This window comes from Leucopleurus acutus, assembly GCF_964270905.1.
Source record: "Leucopleurus acutus genome assembly, chromosome: 17".
Taxonomy (NCBI): domain Eukaryota; kingdom Metazoa; phylum Chordata; class Mammalia; order Artiodactyla; family Delphinidae; genus Leucopleurus; species Leucopleurus acutus.
The window spans coordinates 35,756,708-35,772,701 of record NC_139159.1 but is presented as its reverse complement, the minus strand read 5'-3'; the positions used below and the strand labels follow the sequence as shown (position 1 = coordinate 35,772,701).

Sequence of the window (15,994 nt, the reverse complement as noted above, 5' to 3'; positions counted from 1 at the left end):
CCGTTTGCTTCTTCCCTTCCCCCCACTTTAAAAATTCTCCTGTAACTTGGCTAACAAAAAACCAAGTCTGATTCAAAACCTCCCAGAGTGTTTCTCTTAGCCGCATCATCTGGTGCCAAATGAAGATTCTTAGGAGCGATTATTAATTCTGAAGGGCACAGTTGTGGTACTGTCACTGATGATAATAATAATGGATTTTTGGCCTAGAGTTTTGACCTATTTCACCAGTGTTTTACCGTTGGCTGCCCCTCTATGCTGCTTCCAAAAGTGATAGTGTGTGTTAAGATTTTTACTTTCATTTCTAATGTTTGTTTGTTTTTTTTAGTGAGTCCTGTTCTACCTTTTTCTTTCAGCAGAAATGAAATCCCAGGTAAGTATAAGTATTCAAATATTTGATCAGTAAGTCACAGTTATCTCCAGTACATTAAATAACTTTCATCAAAAAACATGTTATAGGTAAAAAGCTCTGAAGGACCAGCTATGTATATGATAATTATGTTTCAGACCTTCTAGGGTATTATATATAATAACTTGTCTTCTGGACGTGGTCTTGAAGTCTTTATGGATTCAGTCTCAGTAGTAGCAAACTGCATTGCTACTTGGTTTGGAGTACAAATTAGACTTTAGCCCTCCTGGAGGTTGAGTTTTTGGTATTGAAAACCATAGGAATGAAATTATTGTATTTCAACAAAGGATCGAGGGCTTGAGGCTTAAACAAGGCAACATACGTGTGGGAAGCAGTCAGCCTTGAGGGCAGGTAAGGACATGCCAGGCATGCGGCCGCTGCTCGAAGGGACTGTCCCTACTTGTTCCCCTCCTTGTTCCATTCCATGGGAGATAAATCACCAGGGCCCAGAGGTCAGAAAGAATGTAAAATGAGACAAGCAAAGCTGTCTCCCCCCTGCACATGCAGGTTATTGTTGATGCTTCTGGGTTTATGGGTTTCCTCCCAGGGAAGTTAACCTTGAGCCGAGACAGTCTGTAGATAATGTAAACCACCATCTGGCAACCTTCCGATTTCTAGGCTAGATAATCTGCAACTGTAGCATAATAAAATTTGCCTTGCAACCATCAGTTGTCTTGGTCCTTCTGACCCCATCCGTCGGTGCTACTTCAGTTCCTTACCCCTTCCCTTCTGACCCTGGGCGGTGAGATCCTCTTTCTCCGGCTGGTCCGCGGCAAGTGGCACTCGAACAGGGACCTGAAGCGTGAAGGCAATTAAAAGAAAAAGAAAGTGCAGGTAAGAGAACCCTTATGCAAAATATGTGTGGCCACCAGTAAAAGTGGAACTAATAGAGGCATAAGGCAATAGTCAGAAGTAAAATAAGATGGGGCAAAAGGGCTCAAAGATGTATGAATTATTTGCTCAGGTTTTACTTTCGATGCTTAAAGCTCGGGGTAATAAAGTTTCTACCTCACAGTTGACTGAATTTTTACAGAATATCCATGGTGTATCTCCCTGGTTTCCTGATGGCGGCTCTGTTGACATAGAAATCTGGCAGAAAGTTGGAGAAGATTAAAAAATTATTACAAGTCTCGAGGGCCTACTCATACTCCTGTTGTTACATATAGTTTGTGGAATCTGATAAAAAATATGTTTAGATTCTTCTCATGATAGTGTTGATTTGAATGTAAAGTCAGAAAAACATAAGCCTCTGACAGAAGGAGAGACTGTATTATCAGCTACTGTGTCGCCACTTCCTAAACCGAAAGAGCTAATTAATTTAAATATTTTAGATGAAGAGGAACATTTTGACTTAACAGATGAGGCTTGTAAACATAAAAGAGAGAAATATCCTGAGGATGATTTTCTAATGGCTGTGATAGATAAGTCAGTGAAAAAGCTGCAGGTTAATAAGGACTGTCTTCCTCAAAAATCCACATCTGTAAAAATGCTGAGTCCCTTGCAGCGCGCTGTACAAGGAGCAATAAAACGAGGAGAAGATCCTATTTTCTGTTGTCCCGTCATAGAAAGACCTGATCCTAATAATCCTCAACAAGCTACTAGGGAGCATCAGGCTCTCCCTTTGAAAGGTTTGAAAGATTGAAAATCTGCCTGTGCTCAATATGGGCCCACTGCTCCTTTTACTACTGCTATGGTTGACAGGAGAAGCTCTTCCCCCCGCTGATTGGAAGTCTATTGCACGAGCTTGTTTAAATGGTGGAGATTATTTAATATGGAAGTTTGATTTTTATGAACGGGCTGCTGAACAAGCAGAAAAGAATGCTGCCCATAATATTCCAGTTGATTACCATATGCTGATTGGGGAAGGACAATATCTTTCTTTACAAGATCAATTAACTTATCCCTTTGTTGCTTATCCTCAAATAAATCATTTGGCATTACAAGCCTGGAGGAAATGTCCTTCTACACACAAAACTGAAGATCTTTCAAAACTTAGACAGGGACCTGATGAACCATATGCTGATTTTGTAGATAGGTTGTCACAGGCGGTGGGGAGACTCATTGTGGACGGACTCACTGGTATGATTGTAGTCAAGCAACTTGCTTTTGAAAATGCTAATAATGCGTGTCAGGCTGCGATTCGACCTTGGAGAAAACGGGGAACATTGGAGGATTATATTCACCTTTGTGCAGACATTGGGCCTACTTATATACAGGGTGCTGCTGTGGCTGCAGCATTAACTAAAGTGGGGTTTAAAAACAATCAAAAGAAAACAAAGACTTGTTTTAAATGCAGAAAGGCAGGTCATTTTGCTAGAGAATGTAGATCTTTTAATTCTAACCCTAGTCCTTCCTTCCCTACTCAGAAACCTCCAGATGGTCAGAAAATCCCTGGTTTATGCCCTAAATGCAATAGGGGAAAACATTGGGCACAGATTGTTGCTCAGTGGGCCACAAGGATGGGCCACCACTGTCGGGAAACTCCTCCCGGGGCCTTCCCCAGCCCCAACAAATAATAAGGGTAATGTCTGTGTATCCTCCTCAAATTATCAATCAGACATTAACCAAAAACAAAAACATACAATATCCTCGCTCTCCAGAGCAACACCAGGAAGCGCAGGACTGGAGCTCAGTACCTCCGCCCGATATGTATTAACTCCTGAAATGGGTCCTCAGGCCCTCTCTGCAGGCATCTGTGGACCTTTACCCAAGGGTTTGATGGGACTATTATTGGGAAGAAGTAGTGTCACCATGAAAGGTTTAACTGTTATGCCAGGAGTCATGGTTTCTGACTACGAAGGAGAAATAAAAGTCATGGCACAAACTATTAAAAATATAATAACTATTTCTCCTGGTGATAAAATTGGACAATTGCTACTTTTGCCCTTTGTACCTCATGGACAAAGTTTACAACATCAAAAGAGAGAAACAAAGGCTTTTGGATCGTCTAATGCTGCCTACTGGATTCAGAAGATAGGGAAAGAACGTCCAGAAATGAAATGAACCATTAATGGAAAGGTTTTTTCAGGTTTGTTAGACACTGGAGCTGATGTCTCTGTTATGACGCAGATACACTGGCCTAAACGTTAGCCCATTAGTCCTACTATTACAGAACTTCACGGAATAGGACAAAGTTCTTCTCCTATGCAAAGTAGTCAGTTTTTTTTATGGCAAGATAGTGAGGACCATTCAGGATACTTCCAGCCTTATGTTTTGCCTGGGCTGCCTTTAAACCTCTGGGGCCGAGATATAGTAAAAGAAATGGGAGTATTACTTTATAGTCCAAACTCTCAAGTCTCTAATATGATGTTGGATCAAGGATTTCTTCCCACAAAAGGGCTGGGAACAAATCAACAAGGAACTGTCTATCCTATTGATGTGAAAATAAAAAATGATAGACAAGGTTTGGGTTTTTCTTAGGGGCCTTGGAGTCTCCTCCACTCACTGCTGATCCAATTACTTGGCTGACTGATGACCCTGTATGGGTGGACCAATGGCCCCTCACAAAGGAGAAATGAGAAGCTGCAGAACAATTAGTACTGGAACAATTAGGGCATTTAGAAATTTCCAGTAGTCCTTGGAATACTCCTATTTTTATTATCAAGAAAAAACCTGGAAAATATAGGTTATTACAGGATCTAAGAGCTGTTAATAAAACTATGCTAATAATGGGAGCTCTTCAACCAGGCCTACCCTCTCCAACAGCCATACTACACAATTATCATCTTTTAGTTATAGATTTAAAAGATTGTTTTTTCACTATTCCTTTGTTTCCTGAAGATAGAAAACATTTTGCTTTCAGCTTGCCTGCCTTAAATTTTAAGGAACCCATGAGGAGATTTCAGTGGAAAGTATTGCCTCAGGGCATGGCAAATAGTCCTACATTATGCCAAAAATATGTGGCTCAGGCCTTGACTCCTGTGAGAAAAAGGTTTCCATCGTTATATCTCATACATTATATGGATGATATACTTTTAGCCACTGATAATATTTCTTTATTAGAGACTGCTTTTCAATTTTTACAACAGTCCTTACAATCATTTGGCTTGGTCATTGCCTCAAAACAAATTCAAAGACAATCTCCATTTTTATATTTGGGAAAATATATTGATAACACTACTATTAGGCCTCAAAAACTGCAAATTCGAGTTGATAATTTAAAAACATTAAATGCTTTTCAAAAATTACTTGGCGATATTAATTGGCTAAGGCCTTCCTTAAAACTTACTACTGCTCAATTACAGCCTTTGTTTGATATTCTTAAAGGTGACTCAGATCCTCCTTCTTCACGCTCTATGACTCCAGAAGGATTTCAAGCTTTACAAATAGTCAATAGATCTATCAGTTCTACACAATTAACTAGAATTCATACTCACCTTCCAATTTTCTTAATAATTTGTCCAACTCCTCATGTGCCTACTGCCGTCTTATGGCAAACTGTTGGTATTATTGAATAGATTCATATGAAAACTACACCCTCTAAAGTTACTAACCCTTATTATGAACTTATTAGTAATTTAATAATGCAAGGTAGAACTAGATGCTTACAACCTATAAGTATAGAACCTTCTCAAATTATTATCCCTTATTCAGTTAGTCCACAAAATTGGCTTTTTCAACATAGTAATGAATGGGGTCTTGCTCTTGCAGGATTTTCAGGTACCTTGGAATGCCATTACCCTGCTGATAAATTGATCCAATTCAGCAAACTTAACTCATATCTTTCCTTCTATAATTAGGCAACAGCCTGTTCCTCATGTACCTTTGGTTTTTACGGATGGTTCTTCTTCAGGAGTGGCTACTGTAATCATTGACGACGGAACAAACCTCATTAAAGAAACTTCCTTGACTTCAGCTCAACGTGTTGAACTGTATGCTGTCATTATGTCTTTTAAACATTTGCCTTCTATATCTTTTAATTTGTTTTCTGATAGTAAATATCTTATTAGCTTGTGATTTCTTCTAGAGACTGCAAGCATAGGACATACTAATGACCCTGAATTACCATCCTCTTTTCGTTTGCTTCAACAGCTTATTCGTTCCCATGATGGTCCTGTTGCAGGTCTGTATATCCGTGCTCATTCTAACTTGCCTGGTCCATTGACTAAACTTAATGCGACTGCAGATGTTTTAACTCGATCTAAACGTGATCTTTATCCTGTAGATTTTCCTCCCAAGAATAGAGTTGAAGTTACTCCTCCTCCTCAATCTCTTTTCCCTAAAGCAAGACATGTCCCAATTTACCGTACTCCTCCTTTCCGTTCGTCATGCTGTCAAGAATGGCTAATATACTGCATTCATTATCTTCATACTCTTGATACTCATGGTCCATGTCCTGGACACCCTCATATTATGGTAAGTTATGATCAAACTGCTTCACAAGCAGCACAGCAGTTGCACGCTTTACACCGTCAGTCAGCGGCTACATTACACACACAATTTTCCCTTACTGGTGAAGCCGCCCCACAAATTGTTAAGCAATGCGCACAATGCTTACCTCACCTTCCTGTTCCACATTATGTTGTTAATCCTCGTGGATTATTACCTAGACATTTATGGCAAATGGATGTTACTCATATCCCGTCTTTTGGGAAATTACAGTTTGTTCATGTCACTATCGATACTTATTCTGGTTTCCTCTGTGCTACAGCACAGACCGGAGAAGCTACTAAACATGTTATCACTCATTTATTACACTGTTTTGCTTTCATGAACCTTCCCAAAATTATTAAAACAGATAATGGGCCCGCTGCTTTTGCAACATTTTGTAATTCATTACAAAATTACCCATATTACAGGCATTCCATATACCCCTCAAGGACAAGGTATTATAGAACGTGCAAATAGATCTTTAAAGCTAACTATTGAAAAAATAAACAGGGGGGAATTGTATAGAACAACGCCACATAACCTTATAAATCATGCTCTGTTTATTTTAAATGTTCTCACTGTTGACAAATTTGGCTGCTCTGCAGGGGGAAGGTTGGTGGCTGAGCCAAGATTTGCCTCTCAGTCTCCGGAGGTCCTCTGGAAAGAATCGTTAACCAGCACTTGGCATGGTCCTGATCCTGTGTTGATTTGGGGACATGGTCACGTGTGTATCTTTCCCAGATCAGCGCCTGGACCTCGCTGGCTTCCTGAGCGCTTAGTCAAGCAAATAGATGGCTCGCCACAGCTCACCTAGTTCAGAAGATGAAGAAGCTCTGCACCTTTCCCGAAAATTTGACAGTGTTGATTGAGAAAAAGAAGAAGAAGAGGAGACCACTTGCCAGGACGACTCAAAGGAGTGATGTTCCAACTTGGGGACAAATTAAACAACTGGTTTCACGAGCTCAAGAGTCAGTGAAACAACAGAATAATCCTGTTACACCTGTAACTTTATTTTTGGCTATGTTGGCAACCATTTCATATGTTCCCTCTGTTAATGCAGCAACTTACTGGGCCTATGTACCTGATCCTCCACTATTACAACCCATATCTTGGTCTGAAGCAGAGTTTCCTGTATTTTACAATGATAACTGTTTATGGGCCTCTTATTGGGAATATAAAACAAATCAATATGTCTGCAAATTATACTAACTGGTTTAGTACCCATCCTGTCTGTCTTAGCCCATTGAATCTGGAAACTGGATGTGTAAAGGCTATTAGTTATGAGCATACAGATGTTTATGAGGGAACGGATCAATCAATTAGTTTGTCAGGCTCTCCAGGCATCCTTCGTTTTACAGGAACCAACATTACTCTTACATGCCAGGCTACCAGCCGACGAGAGGATCTTAAGGATACCATCATTTGGTATAAAATGGGCAAGCTATTAATATTAGAGGTCAAATCTCATACGGCTCACCACTTAGGGATTCCGCTATTACTATAGCCAAGGTTACAGGTGAAGATTCAGGAAATTATTTCTGTATGAAGCGTTTACTTGGAGGACAAGGGATACTTATAGCTGGACATAAGGTTACTATGCTTAACAGAAAATCAAAAAATCAATTGCCTCCCCTTATGACCGTTAACTTTCCTGGATCCAATTTTGAACGTTGCAATGCATCTTGGAATAATAACCAAATATGGTCTACTATAGATTATACCAAGCTGTCAATTCTTATCTCTTCTTTTCCCATCATAGATAGGTTTATCACATTTCAAAAGAACTGGGATATATGGAAACTAGCTCTAACTTATTCCAATACACCTGTTATAACTTGTGTTGCTCCTCCATATACACTTTTGTTTGGTTCTATTAACATTGGTAATTCTTCCAAAGGAGGATATAATATTAGCTGTGTTAATTGTATTTTTAGCAGTTGTATGTTCCCTTCTGCAGGAACGCAATCTGTGCTTATACTAAAGCAACCCATGTATGTTATGGTGCCTGTACATCTGAGAGAACCTTGGTATGAAGATACTGGAGTACAGGCATGGGTGGAACTCTCTAAAGCCTTGCAGAGGAGACGCTTTCTTGGGTGGCTAATAGTAAGTTTACTTGCCTCGGCTGCTCTGTCTGCTACCGTGGCTACTGCCGGTCTTGCTCTTTCACAGAGTATTCATCATGCTCACTTTGCTAATCAGTTATCTCAACATACCAGTCTTGCTTTATCTTTACAAAGTCACATAGATTTACAGATTAATAACAAGTTAGATGAATTCAAAAATGCAATTTTGGGGATTGGAGATCAGATAGAAGCATTAAAATGGAGGATGCGTTTAGCTTGTCATGCAAAGTATACATGGATGTGTGTTACTCCTTAAAAGTACAGTGACTATTTGGGAATGGGAAAAAGTAAAAATGCATCTGCTGAGTGTTTGGTCAGATAATAATATTAGTCTTGATCTTAAGAAATTAAATGCTGAAATTCAGGGTATACAAAATACACATCTTGATGATGTTTCGCCAGAAGATGTAATTCAAACTTTACTGGATCATTTAAAGTGGTTAAACCCTCAGTCTTGGATTACTGGAAGGTTGTCAGGATTTATTACCCTGGCCATAATTTGCCTATTATTGATAATAATCTTCTCATGTCTGTTTCGTATCCTCATGCAACAGTACACTACTCTCGGCACTAAACTTCATGGAATTATTTTGCAGCAAAAGTTAAAAAATAAAAAAGGGGGACCTGTGGGAAGCAGTCAGCCTTGAGAGCAGGTAAGGACATGCTAGGCATGCCGCCGCTGCTCGAAGGGACTGTCCCTACTTGTTCCCCTCCTTGTTCCATTCCATGGGAGATAAATCACCAGGGCCCAGAGATCAGAAAGAATGTAAAATGAGACAAGCAAAGCTGTCTTCCCCCTGCACATGCAGGTTATTTCTGATGCTTCTGGGTTTATGGGTTTTCTCCCAGGGAAGTTAACCTTGAGCCGAGACAGTCTGTAGATAATGTAAACCACCATCTGGCAACCTTCCGATTTCTAGTCTAGATAATCTGCAACTGTAGAGCAATAAAATTTGCCTTGCAACCATCAGTTGTCTTGGTCCTTCTGACCCTATTCGTCGGTGCCACTTCAGTTCCTTACCCCTTCCCTTCTGACCCTGGGCGGTGAAATCCTCTTTCTCCGGCTGGTCCGCGGCACACATGAATATATGTTTTTGTCTTGCTGTACTGCACCTGTGCTGTCTAGTAACAGATATTTTGTCTGCTAGTAGTGTTCTAGATTATGTCTTTCCAAAGCACTGAGGCAGTGCACCTATTCTGTAGTTGCAGCTGATGCCTGAATGTAGCCTAGCTGACAAATTATTGATTAATAAGAACTTGAATTTCTGAAAGATTTGTACTGTTAACCAAAATCTGAGCAAGGAGTCTCAAATGTAATTCTTAGCCAGAATTACATGTTAATGAACCATTTAACAGTGTGAATCAAGGAACATCAGTGTAAGGATTTCTTTTAATTTATTTTTTACCTGCTTGAGATATCAGTTAAGTTTGCCAGCTTGGTTGCAGATGAACGGACGTTTGAAGTTCACCAAACTACTTAATGTGGGATAGGATAATAGACTTCCAGCGCCCTCAAGGCTGTGACCTTGCAGCCATTTTACATAGCACATCCTCCTCCTATAGGGATGAACCTTTCCCTGGCCCGAAAAGTAGCAGCTCTGTTGAAGCTTTGCTTATTGTAACAGGCTTTTGTTTCCAGGTTACATGTCTGTGGAAGACTTAATTCTGAATAGAGATATAGATATTACTGGAAACTAATTGTTTTTTCTATTATACTCTGATTTATCAAAAAAGTAAAACATTTAAACTGTGCTACAGAAATTCAGAAGTTGTCTTGCAATCTTTAAACAACAAATGAATGAGTTACCCTTAAAAAAAAAAAAACAGGATTAAGCAGTTAAGCTGTTGGTCCCACATCAGACAAATTATCCTTATACCTCCTGTCAATATTGTTAACAGAGACTGTTATTTTATTAATCCTTATGATCCCGTGATTCTTTCTTTCATGTTTCAGGGCACAGCAGGTGAGAGAGTGGATTTGTTAAGCTGGGTGGGTTTATCCTTCTTTTATGCGTTCATTCAATTTTATGTTCATTTACTTATTGTACACACATGGCAATAGAAGCTGCTAAAGCAATCATTGCTATTCTGCAAAACAACAAGGCACAGAAGCAGATGTCTTATTTCTGAGATTTCTCCCCCCAGGATTATTATGATTAAAGATCCTTTCCCCCCACTCCCTGGAAAGGACAAGGGGCTGCTCGCTGGAGGTTTTTTAATGACTTGGGGAAAGGCTCAAATATCCCCCCATTATGGTAATCCACCCCAGGGGCAAACCACACAAGAATATTATGAATTTATTTTATTTTTCTATCCTTGCAAAGGTAATACTCAGCTCATTAGAATATGAAAACTATACTGTCAAATTTCAGAATTACATGGATGAAGAAAATCACCAAAGTGGCATCATATCACGTGTGTTATAGTTGTATTTACTATATTGACTATATTAACTATGTTGTGTTAACAATATATTGTATAACTATATATTGAAAAGGCAAAATGCTGTAACTTATTTCAGAGAAAATAATTATGTTGGCAAACCCCAAATTGTACACTGTAGACAGGTCCTAAGAAAAGAAGATTTAATTCATAGTGGACAAGAGGTTAGCTTCTGTTTTCAGCCATGTGCTATTTCAAGAATTAAACGTCATGAATAATACAGGATATAAGAGGAATAGTCTAAAGACCGAAAAGCACATTTTGATTAGGAAAGAGAATTTATGGCTTAAGTCTTTTTTTTTTTTAAGGAAAACTGCCTTATTACTATGAGATAAGAAAATTGTTTCCTTCTTTTCTTCCTTGCTTTTTTCCTTTTCTTCCTTGCTTTTTTTAACCTTTTTAATTTTGGATATTTGACCTCTAAGCTGAGATGACTGAAAATGCCTCCTCTGGGCATCAACCTTTTTGAAAGACTTTTTCCCCCTTCCTAAGGGCTATTTGTCTCTTGGAGGCATTGCCTACATTACTCACCAAGAGGCAAGCATTTGTCCTTGCACTAAATGCTGACATCTCCTGATAAGAGGGAAGCTGCAAAGTAGAAGAATTGAAGGTCAATATGTTGATAGTGGTCTCAAGAGCATTGATGTACATTTGTGTATTGGGGAAGGGGAGAGAAGCTTGAGAGTGGGCCAGTGGGGAGGGGTAAATATTTTGTGATGCTGTCTACCTATGGGCTTATAAAGTTTACAGCTGCATTAGGAGGACAAGCATTACCATTAGCATGAAAAGTAGGGCAGATCTCAGTTGCAAAAGCTTCTAGCCATACACATAGGGCAATACGTAAATGATACACCTTATTGCATTCACCCATTCACCCTCCCCTGTTCATGCTAATTGGAAATTTCAGTCCATTTCAGAGAAGTAACACAACTATCGATCATTTTCCCTGGCACGAATCTTCCTAGAGCTCACGCACTAGCCCATGTGTCTTAGATTTAATATCTGATCACTAGCTGGATTGAAGCCAAGAGGTGGTTCCCAAAGTTGCTGCACATTAGAATCACCTGGGGAACTCTGAGACCTCCCTGTGCCCAGGCTCCTCCCTAGACCTACTGAATCAAAATCTCTGGGGCTGGGACCCAGACACCAATGTTTTTCTTAAAAGCTCTTTAGGTAATTCAAATGAGCAGCAAAGCTTGAGAAGCAGCCCAATAACGGGAACAAACTTATTTCACACAGATAAAGTGGGGCAATTCATATGTTAAAAGAACATGAATATATGTCCATGCCTCTCTCACACTTTGTCACAGTTTACCCTTCCCCCTCCCCATATCCTCAAGTCCGTTCTCTAGTAAGTCTGTGTCTTTATTCCTGTTTTACCCCTAGGTTCTTCATGACATTTTTTTTTCTTAAATTCCATATATATGTGTTAGCATACGGTATTTGTCTCTCTCTTTCTGACTGACTTCTACACTGTTGGTGGGGATGTAAATCGGTGCAACCACTATGGAAAACACTATGGCAGTTCCTCAAAAAGCTAAAAGTAGAGCTACCATATGATCCAGCAATCTTACTCCTGGGCATATATCTGGACAAAACTATAATTCGAAAACATACATGCACCCCTATGTTCACAGCAGCACTATTTATAATAGCCAAGACATGAAAACAACCTAAATGTCCACTCACAGATGAATGGATAAAGATGTGATATATATAAAATGGAATACTACTCAGCTATAAAAAAGAATGAAATAATGCCATTTGCAGCAACATGGCTGGACCTAGAGACTATTATACTAAATGAAGTAAGTGAGAAGGAGGAAGACGAATACCATATGATATCACTTATATGTGGAATCTAGAATATGATACAAATGAACTTATCCATGAAACAGAAACAGACTCACAGACATAGCACACAAACTTGTGGTTCCCGAGGGGAAGGGGGAGGTGGGGGAGTGATGGATTGGGAGTTTGGGATTAGCAGAGGTAACCTATTATATATATGATGGATAAACAACAAGGTCCTACTGTATAGTACAGGGAACTATAGTCAATGTCCTGTAATTAACCATAATGGAAAAGAATATGAAAAATTATATATACGTGTAACTGAATCACTTTGTTGTACAGCATAAACTAAACATTGTATATCAACTATACTTCAGTAAAATAAATTTTTAAAAAAAGGAAAAAAAACATGAATATATATATATATATTTCTTTTTTTCCTCTTTATTCTGTTTGTGTTTCAAATAGGCTTTTTTTTTTTTTCCTTCTGCAAAAAGCGTTATTGTTTCCATTTGGTCCAAGGCTTGGGAGAGGGCTCCAGGGCGGTTACAGAGCTGCCTAGTAGCTGCAGAGCAGGGCTTCAGGCAGAAGCTCTGATGCCAGAGGGGCTCCTCAGAGGCCGCTGGACTTCAGAGACTCCTGTTTGTGCTCGAGGGTGAGCCTTTCAAAGAGATACTCGCCCAGCACAGCCTGCGGACCAGCCAGCCTGCGGAGGTTGGTCAGGTGGTCGCCCATCTTCTTGATGAGTTTCACCTGCTCCTCCAGGAAGCGGCTCTCCAGGAAGTCACAGAGGTGGGAGTCTGCGCGGGCGGAAGCCAGGGCGCGCAGATCTGATAGTGCCTGGTGCAGGCTCTTCTCCCTAAGAATGGCGGCTTCCACAGCGTCCTGGGTTTTACCCCACTCATCTTGAGAAGGCTTCCGCGCATCCTGGAAGAGGGCGCGGCCACAGCACTGGTTTTGCATTTTCAAGAGACGCTGCGCGCCCTCACACTTCTCCTCAGCCAGTTGGCGAAAAATGTGGCCCACACTGTCCAGAGTCCCATCGTTGCTGTCGAAATAGAAGCTCAGAGAGAGGTAAGTGTCCCCAGATGCATGTTGAACAGGCGGTGGACGGCGGCCTCCACCTCGATGGAATAATTCTGACGCACCTGGGAACTCGTGGTTGATCAGTGATAAGGAGCTAAGCTCAAAAAACGGTGTTGGCCTGTCCTGGAGGCTGAGGATAGCTGAGTGGCTGATTCCAAAGGTTGCGACAGGAAGAAAGGTTGGAGGGTGGTCGGGGGCTGGAGCAAGGAGCGTCCCTGGGTCTGTTCATTCCAAACACTGTTGAAGCAAAAGACAGAACTGCAGGACTGCCGAGCGCACTGCCTCAAATAGGCTTTGATATAAATGAACCAGAAGTCCAAGCAAGGACAAAACTTACCCTTCCCCCCGCCAAAATAGCTGGCGATACTAGAATCTAGACCTGGGAAGGGATTCTTCCATTACTTTCTGAACATTCCAAGCCACTAGAGCAGTGGTTCTCAAAGTATGGTCACCTTGTAACCAAGCAGTACCCTATGGGGCCTTCCTAGGACAGACCCATCCCCCATATCCTCTGCTGTAGTTCCTCTCTGAAGTACTCAGATAATAGTATCTCAGGCATATTTCTTGAGTTTTCAGATGCTAAAAACCACCACCCAATGGAAGAAATTAACTCCTTGATGATCATGAGCACGTAGCCCCCAGACCTTCTGGCACCTAAGGATGGATAATGTTACCTGCCCTGTGGCCTCCACATCAACCAATCAGAGGATTGTGCACGAGCTGATCACATTCCCTGGGACGTCCCTCCCTCACCTGGCCTTTAAACATGCTTTGCTGAAATCCTTTGGAGATTTCAGGGTGTTTTGGAACTCGGGCCACCCCTCTCCTTGCTCGATCCTGCAATAAACCTTTCTCTACTCCAGACTCCAACCTTTAGGTTTGTTTGGCCTCACTGTGCTTCAGACACACGAACCTGCATTCGGTAACAACCTGACCAGTTTTACCAGCGTCAGATATTCAAGTTTTAGGGCCCTGTCCCAGCCCTATGGAATCAGCAACTCTGGTGGGGCTCAGTGATCTCTGTTATAACAGGCCCTCCAGATGATTTTTATTCACCTTAAAGTTTGAAAATATCTGCATTGTCAGCTGGCCAAAGCGTCCACCAGCAGGTGAAGGGGAGTGGTGCCTGGAAAAGATAGGGACCAGCCAAGGCAAGTACAGCAGCATTTGCCGTGGTGGTAATGGAGAATGCCTTTTCTCCACTGGTTGGCACAGACTAGGATCTGGGAGCAGTGGCAGGGTTATTTAGGATGCTTTACATTTCAATGTAGAGGGACCGCTGTCCTGGTTTGCCAGGGACTTGCCCTGTGTGAGCACTTAAAATCTCATCCTGGCAAACCCCTTAGCCCTGGTTTTGAAAAACGTAGGGAATAACATGAAATTTAGGGGAAACATGATCTAGGTTTTGGGCAAGTCACAAGTGCTAATTAAAGCTAAGCAAGTATGGACAACACTAGCATTCTTTAGCCCTTTGCGGGGAGGTAAATCTGATTGGGTGAAAGGACTTATTGTTAAGAGATCTTTGTAGAAACATCCCCTTCTGCTTAGTCCGCTGGTTCTCAGTTCTGGCTAGACATTGGCATCGTCTGAGGAGATTTAAAATGATTTTATTGGTCTACGATGACCAACCGTCAGTGTGAGGGTTTTTAAAAAGTGCTTCAGATGATTCTAATGCACAACCAAATTTAGGTGCCACTGCTTAAGCTTTTGAACCGCTGCTGCATATTTTCACCTCATCTTCCTATGAGAATATCCAACTGTAGTTGAGGTTTGTTTTTTTTTTCTTTTTCTAACTGTCTTATTATAAGATTTACTGTCTTAAATAAGGTTGAATGTACAGAAAATCTTGCTAGTCCATCTGGTATAGCTGGATACTTAGAATAATATAGTTAAGATATATACCATTTAAGTATTGTGACAGGCCTTTTTTTGAAATTAACATATGCATTGAATTAGTATGTTCTCTTTTGAAGTTGTTATGTTGGGGAGCTATACCTCTAATCTGCCATTGCTAAATATCTGGACACCTCTTATTAGGAATTGCTTTTAGAAATCTTAGGGATTAAAACCAAGATTGCTGTATTATTTGTACTGGAACCACAAAAACCTCACAGAGTTCCCCCGCTGTACCTTCTACCCCCACTCTAACCCTTGGCAACTTCTAAGCTGTTCTCCATCTCCACAGTTTTGTTATTTTAAGAATAATATGTAAACATAATCATGAATTACTTAATCTTCGGAGATCGGCTTTTCAAAATTTTTCCCTCGGCATCATTCCCTTGAAGTTCATTTCAATTTTTGCGTATATTAATAATTTGTTCCTTTCTGTTGCTCGGTAGTATTCTATCATAAGATTTTATCACAATTTGTTTCAACATTCATCCACTGAAAGACATTTGGGTAGTTGCCAGTTTTTGGCTATTATAAATAAAACTGCTATGAACATTTATGTGTAAGTTTCTGTGGGAACTTAATTAAGTTTTTGTTTCTTTTGGATAAATGCTCAAGAGTACAATTACTGCGTTGTAGGGTGAATCTACTTTTAGGATTAAAAGAGACTGTCAAGCTGTTGATCAGAGTGGCTAAACCATTTTATTTTCCCACCAGTGATGTGATATAATTTTTCTATGTACTCGCCAGCATTTGATGTTGTCACTATACTTTAATTTTAGTTACTCTCTGACATCTCATTATGGTCTTAATTGGCATTTCCCTAATGGCTAATGCTGCTGAGCATCTTTTCATGTGCTCCTTTGCCGTGTGTATATTC

At 40.4% G+C, this 15,994-nt stretch overlaps 1 protein-coding gene and 1 pseudogene across 2 annotated transcripts in view; both read right to left on the bottom strand.

Annotated features, from left to right (window-relative positions):
- The window catches only part of LOC309973985 (metabotropic glutamate receptor 7-like), a gene marked incomplete at its 5' end in the record, with an annotated part of 168,219 nt that overhangs the window by 40,542 nt on the left and 111,683 nt on the right, over positions 1-15,994 (bottom strand). The gene's annotated exons all lie outside the window — the stretch shown is intronic.
- LOC309974376 (ferritin light chain-like) lies at positions 12,751-14,143 on the bottom strand (annotated as a pseudogene). Its single transcript has 2 exons — positions 14,118-14,143; positions 12,751-13,293 (listed from the first exon to the last, which is right to left on the bottom strand). The product of its transcript is annotated as a ferritin light chain-like (transcript).